This window comes from Pinus tabuliformis, chromosome 4_2 (assembly GCF_031772625.1).
Source record: "Pinus tabuliformis cultivar Carrire ecotype Pingquan chromosome 4_2, CPIR1, whole genome shotgun sequence".
Lineage (NCBI taxonomy): Eukaryota > Viridiplantae > Streptophyta > Pinopsida > Pinales > Pinaceae > Pinus > Pinus tabuliformis.
Window position 1 is genome coordinate 889,037,823 of NC_142304.1, and position 7,966 is coordinate 889,045,788.

Sequence of the window (7,966 nt, forward strand, 5' to 3'; positions counted from 1 at the left end):
TAGCTATATATGTATTGCTATTGGTAGGATTCTATTAATCCATTTGTGATTTGATTGCTATTAGTTTAGCTTTGACTTATGTAAATCCTAACGTTAAACTTTAGAAATAAATAATACATTTCTATTTGAATTAAAAAAATTAATTTGTAAATACTTGATGTCTTATTTCAATTTTAATGCCATATGTCCCAGTCTCACTAATAAATTCTCCTAACTCTGAGATGTCGGCAGTATTCAAGGTCAACATATGTTGTCATGCTTACAATTGACATGTTGATACTTCCAACTAGATGTGTGATGAAACAATATTGGTTATCATCCAGGAATTCACTCACTACTCTGAATTTCTTAATGACTTGGTGATTTATGCATTTCTCTCCGTGAAAAGAAAAATTGATTTTTTTTTCATACGATAGACTGTCGGCGATCCGATATCTGACCTAACTACTAGAGGGTTGATTTGGCTTGTAGAAATTGTGAGGTATAAGAATTTAACAAACAATTTGAGGCATTCAGTAACACAAAAATTATGGAATTGCTTCCACTAAGCAACAATTTCGGTTCAAACCCAAGAGGTACAGAAACAAATATAACGTTGCGTACGAAAATTGGCCTAACAAATCCAAATTACAAGTACATTTTGTTGAATTCTATAGCTATGGTCTGCCTTCATAATTAATATTTTAGCCCTTGAAATATATGTAATGATAAATATAACACATGTTCTTCATGTTAGTTTCAAAAGAGAAATTTTTCAATTTTTGGCTCCAAGATAATCAAGTCGGCCCTCCATCAAGTCAAATCGACCCCAGTTGAAGTGACACCCATTCAGCCTCCCAAAAGATTATAAATAAGGCACTCGACCTCCTTCTCTTGACACGTAATTCAAATCACTCATCTATTCTTTTGTTTATCTATGTGAAGGAGAGAGGGAACAAGAAGTGCAGACGAGTCACAAAATCTACACATTAGTCACAAGAAGTGTGAATGAGTAACAAAATGTGTGCATGACTAACAGGAAGTTCACATGACTTACTAGAGTCAACTATTGTGGGAACTTTGACTAGGTTTGACCAGGGTTGTATTGCTGGCCATTTTGACTTTGTATTTGACTAGAAGAAATAGATGTATCTCTTGTTGAACTAAAGAATTTATCTAAGGAAAAGGTTGTTGGGTTTTCCTATGGTAAATCTTACGTTGCCTTTGTGAATTATTATCTCTCCTATCCTATTGCTTTTATGGTTGAATTTCTAAAGTGTATTTGCTTAATGATAAACTAAAAGTGCTAAAAGAATATCTATATCATTAGAAGTAATTATTAGTTTTCGCAAATTACTTCTTGTATCTATTGCACTTGAAAAATCAACATAGTGTCAGAGCTTTGGTGAAGAAATGGGCACTGAGATCACTTTTAAAGAGACCTACATCTGCAATTTGATTGTTTATCTATAACCATGGGTTCCTCTATGAAGTTAGAGAACAAGTTGGAAGGATCTAGAAATTTCAGGGCTTGGAAAACAAGGATTGACCTCATTCTTGCAAACAATGATGTTTTCGATATTGTGAAGGGCAATGTTACTAAATCTTTAGATAATGAGGGAAAAAAAATACATGAAGGATGTCATCACAACCATGAGTATTATTGTGGATTCTATTAAATATAATTTGATTCCATATGTCTCAAATATTGACACTTCAAAGAAGGTGTATAATGCCCTGGTTGGATTATATACCATCAACAATGTTGGTTAAGTAATGTATTTGAAGAATGAGCTTCATGATGTTAAAATGACAAGAGATAATATTGTGGCCTCAGATTTTATGGGGATATCTCATCTAAGAGATCAACTTCAAGAAATTAATGAAATTATTTCTAATAAAGAACTCGCGACTATAACAATTAATGGTTTTCCTAACTCATGGGACTCGTTTGCATCTAGTATTTGTGATAGAGAAAATATTCCAAGTTTTGGGGATCTATGGACCTCATGTACCCAAGAAGAATCTAGACTTTTCTCAAAGGGGAAGATTTCAAGACCTCAAGATGATCACTCTCAAGCGTTTACAACCCACTCTAAAAATAATGGAGGAAGGAAAAATTTTAGAAAAATTCAAAGGAATGCAGGTAGAAGACCAACCCCGCAAAATAAGGATATTTAATGTTTTCATTGCCACAAGTTGGGTCATTATAAAAATAAATGCATTGAAGGGAAGGGCGATAAGAAGAGGAAGGGAAATTGTGATGATGAGAATCCACATTAGAAGAAATCTAAGAATGACACTACAAAATCATTATCAACTAATGATACAGACATACTTTACTATGTTGATAAAATTGCAAATAGATCTTTGATTTCTACAAGTAGGCTAGGAGCAAGAGGGAGCTAGAGGGGCCTCTCACATAAAACAAGGGAAGTCATAAAACTTGTGCTATGATCCCCTATTGGAAGAACTGATTTATAAACCCTAGAAATATATAATTCTTTGGTAATAAAACCTTAGATATTGTGGATAAAACCCTAGATTTATACCTAAATCATTGTTTTTGCTGAAAGAATAAATCCTAGCTCATGCAACAAAGAAAAGGAAAACAACATGTTGATGATGAGGATGATGAAATTACTGAGTTACACCTTTGTTGGACTCGTTAAACTATTAAACGACATTAGATTCATCACCATGACGAACATGAGCTTCTCCTTCCTAGCACTCGTTAAACTCACTAGGTTGGATTCATCCGAAGGATGAACTTATAGTGCAAGCATATGTTATCCCCTTCAAGCTTGCGTTTAAAAAATAATTAGGGTACTCGCCATAAATGGTGGGGGAAATTTTGATATCTATCATTCGTGTCAGCAGCTCACTCTTGAACATGCCACTCTTTTCTTCATGTCAGGTTGGGACATCCTCCTTTGTATCGTTGACCTTCCTGGGTTTTGGGCCGTTCAGTTTGCCTTCCATCTGATCTCTACTACGTCATCATGACAATCGATCCTATGGATCCAGAAGCTGCCAAACTTCTAGTTGTGTTGCCGATATGTTCAAGCGTTGTCCTTTTGTAGTTACACTTACCTTTGATTCTCTGTATCATCCAAAATCATTTTGAATCCTCTCGTCTTGTGTCGATGATGTGGGATTCATTATGGCCATCCTTCGATATGGACGCTTTCCGTGACTTCAACTCATTATCCGAGAAGTTGACTGAGAGACTCCCTTCAAGTACCTTAGAGCTTGTATGCCCTAATGGTAAGTTCTTTGCACTTGACGACAAGCTCGCATCATTGGCTTTCGATCGAATGATTTCACGGGTGTTCGACTTCAATTCCTGTATTCACATTCTGTGGATTGTGTTGATAGTACCTTTAGGACCATTGTCATTACTGGTGGTTTCTCTCGCGCTTGTTAATAGTTTACATTAGTGAATGATAATCAAGCGACTTTCTAGCATGTTCGACGTCAACACATCTATTCACATGCTATAATATATACTTAGATTGGGTCATGTTGGAGCGCAAGACCCTAGACTTAGATCACAAAAGTCTAGGTTGCGAAGTGGTGTGACATGGTTATGATGATATGCATGTATCTTTCAGATGGTTGGCTGCAACCAGACCCTGAGTTATCATATGCGATCCTTCTCATTATTGGATGGTTGTGACCATGCCTTGGTTCCGTTATGATCCTCTTTGACAGATGGTTGCACCCATACCTGGATCCATTTACATGATCATTCTGTGGATGGCTGTGTCCATGCCACTATTCATATATCATTCGTCAGAGATCTCAGCTTATGTATATGTATCTGTACTTGCTTGTAGGTTTTCTGCCGGCAGGTCGGTTCCCTCGCATTGATTTGTAAATCATTTTATCCCTCACTCCAGATCAGCCTTCACGCTTTAGGGGACATCTGTTACACAACATTTTGTCATTGTCCCTGTACTCCCCGTTCCTTGATCCTGGAGGACCTCTACAGTGAACCTCGCATGCTTTGCCTTCATGAAGGAACTTTCATTGTGTCAATATTCATGAGAAAATCATTTCCCTTTTGCACCATTTCCCTTGAAACTTCTATTTTTCCCAGTTTATAAGACCGATGCTAATGGCCTTTGTCTCCCCCGCGCCGATGTATAGAGATTAGAACTACTCCTTGCATTGACCAGAGCGAATGAGCTGTGTTTTAGTCGCGTCAGTCCTGTTATGGAAAGTTTTTTAAATTAGAGTCGAAGCTTCCAGCTCTAGAAGCTCCGTAACGGAAGTCTGGTAAATGGTTTGGCCAGATGGGGTCAAGGATAACAATTTGGGCTCCTTTCCCCTATAATGATGGAACTACCTCAAGGGATAAGTCCTTCTCCCATGAGAAGAGGATCCATCTCCCATCCATATTTACTATATAAACCTCCCTTCTTCCCAAGCACAAGCTAGTTTTTGGCTGAGTGTGAGTGTTATAGTTGCAAACTGTTGATGCTATTTTGGTTGGAGTAGACAAGCAAGCTATTACTAGTTGTAGCTATCTAGTTGTGTGAGGGAGAAGTGTGTTTTGGTTTGGAGTGAAGCCTAAAGGGAAGAGCTTTAAAACTATTGTTGTTTGAAGCCATCGTGGAATGCTAAGAGAAGTGTGTGGGAACCTGGACTTGTTAAAGGAAGACTGAAACGTCAAGACGAATGGTTGTAATATCTCTTTGATATTAATATATTCAACTATCGATTGATTTCCTACATGTTTCGTAATATTACATATCCATGTCTTAATGTTTCTTGACTTGTTAAGTAGGTTGAATTGCAATTTGTCTATTATTATGTTTGTGTGTTGTCGTTGTTTACTTGTTTCAGGAGTTTGAAGAAGTAAGCGAGAGATTATTGGAGCGAGCAAACGAGGACATCATCAAGCAGGATAAGCGACCAAGAGGTAGGCCCTCTTGATTGATTCTAACCTAAGGAAATCTTCCATAGAATGTATATGTTGTGGCTAGACCCATTATCGGGCTAGAGGAATTCATTCGTGTCCGCACTTATAATTTTACTTCACCACAGTGGTAGCCACTTCACAAATCCAATTTGGTGAAATAAATAACATTTTTCAACTGATTTAATAAGTCATCAATGTGAGGGAGAGGGTAGTGATTTTTCACCGTAATCTTGTTGAGTGCCCGATAGTCCACACATATCCTCCATGTGACATCCTTCTTTGGCACCAACACAATGGGTGAACTCCAAGGAAAAGATCTAAGTTTTACGACCCCTTTGTTAAAAAACTCCCGCACTTGTCTCTTGATCTCATCCATTTCAACAACTAACAACCTATACATACCCATATTAAGTAAAGGAGCATCTTCTTGGAGATGAATTTCATGTTGGATATCTCTTTTTGAAGGAAACCCAATTGGTCCTAAATAATCCTACCATAATTAGAAACAAGTTCATACAATTATTTTTGTGAGCGGGATCAAAACCTTGGAGAGCTTCAAATGCCTTTGTATTCTTTGCTCTCATAACCATGAGCATGCTACCTTTGCTGGAGTTAATAAGCCTCTTCATTTTACCTACACTAGCAAGATTTGCGTTGATCTTCACATGATGGGCTCTGACAATATACTCCACCTCATCTTGCTTGAGATGGTATTTGTTTTCATGCCAAAAGAATATTGCTTTCTTGTCATACAAATATGAACTCCCCAAAACAATGCCACACATATCCGATGGTACAACATTCAGATAAACCTCATCTAGAAGCTTTGATGCAATAATAAACCAAACCCTACATTGCTTGGTTACATGAAGTTTCACTTTGTCACATACCCATCCAAGAGGATAGGGTTTTGGATGAGGCTTGGTTTCCAATGCCAACATTTTAACTATAGATTTTGAAATCAAGTTTACTTGAGAGCCCGAGTCAAATAATGTTTCCACTCTAGTATGTTTCACCACAACCTTAATATGGAACAATTCACTCCTCTTCCGTTTATCAACAAGACACTCATTTGTAGAACTTGAACTTGCATGAATTTCAAAGCTTGAATTAACATGAAGAGAACTATTACCATGTATGCGCATTGTTGTAATCTGCATCATGTCGCTGAAGTCAGATCCAAGGTCCTATTGAATAGTTGCCACCATCTTTTGCTTGCCCTTTCCACCAAATCTCTTTGGCTTCAACTCTGGATGAAACTTCCAACAATGTTCATCATCATGGGATTCCTTTTTACAATGTATACAATATATCTTTTGCCCTTCTTATTTCTTGGTTGTAGTTGTCTTCTTGTCTTTTCCCTTTCCTTTTCCTTTGAATTTTTCGTTATGTTTGGATGATGAATTCCTAGGATGATCTACTTTGTCATGTTTACTCATGATTTCAAGATAGATAGACTTCACACTTGCTGCATCAATAGTAGCAGGTTCAAACAACAATAAAAAATTAGTGATGTAACTATGTAATGCACCAATATACTTCATCACAATCTTAGTTGAATCTAAAGAAATTCCCAATGTTAAATCCTATTTGTAAATTCTTCTATGAAACTTTGCACACTTCGACCCTTGCCTTGTCTCAAATATTGTCATTCCATCATGGCCTTTTTCCATTAGCTTAAAGGATAGAAATGAAATTTTAATTCATAAAAAATTTAGACCAGGAGGAAAGGTGTTTACGCACATGTTTACTACCTTTCTAAAGCTTGCTCTCCCACTAGATGACAACGGTGTTGCTCAACCAAAGAGATGCTAACTGTATCTTAGCCTCATCTTCTTCAATCTGCGGAATCCAACAATATACTTTAATTTGTCTGATCCAATTGTTTAACTTTTCTACACTACATTCTCCATTAAACATAGGCAAGTCAAACTTTTCATCTAACTTTAGAAAAGGTTTTTTATAAGCATTCCTATGTTTCCTATTAGAATGACAAGAGTGAGAAGATGAAGCAGAAGAAAATTCATTGAATATGGAGATGGGGGTTCAGGAGGCTCTCCTCCTTCTCCTTGATTTACCGAAGCGTGATCCTTTATTGGTTCGTTCTTCTTCACCTTCTTTACCACTGCCTTCTCATGCTCTACAAATAATTTTTCAACTTTTTTTTCCATGGTGTAAAAATATTTGCGAAGAGCTTGCTCTTCCTCCAGCTGAGCATCATGATCTACCATTTTCCTTATTTGTGTTGTATACTCCACTTCTAGATCAAAGGAATTAAGTTTACCATCACCCTTTTGAAGCTTGTTCCTAGTTATAATTCAAACTCACAATTCACATCAAGAAGACCGACTCCAATACCAAACTTGATCCAAATCTTTTACTTCATTGATGTATATTCAGAATTGCATGTAAAAAGAGCATGAAAACCACATGTGCATACACTTTAAAGAAGAAGAAAATCAAAGGCAACCATAAAGGAAAGGAAAAGACATGACTTGATAACGAAGTTCATCCAATGTGGACTACATCTCTGGGACCTACTCAAAGTGGGGAGGCCTCTTGCATTAATCTCAACAAAATCAAAATGCATACGTGCAAAAACTACATTTTATACCTCCAAATATGGGGATGAAGAATCATGAAATTTGAGTATAAAGTTGGCCAAATTATGTCACTTTGACCTATGAGGCTTTAGGGAATATAAAATATTACCCATAGATTCTTTATGGAATATTTTAAGAATATTGTATCAAAGATTCTTGTGTAGATTCATTCGCAAATTCGCACTCAGGGTGGTGTGGTTCCACATGCGGTCTGGTTCCATGGCTTGGCCCGCACTATTCCATTCTCTCTCGGGCCCGACGGATTTGTATGACTTAAATAATAATCGTGGGGCAGAGTTTACAAACACATCAACTATCCCATTGGTAACAACTAGAAAGTGAGGTCACTAGGTTGCTCGCTGGTAACGGGTTCGTCCCTAAGGACCCTCATCCGCATATATTTTTATATGTAAAACACAATAAAATGGTTGTATTGGTTAATTGTTTGACAAATCCA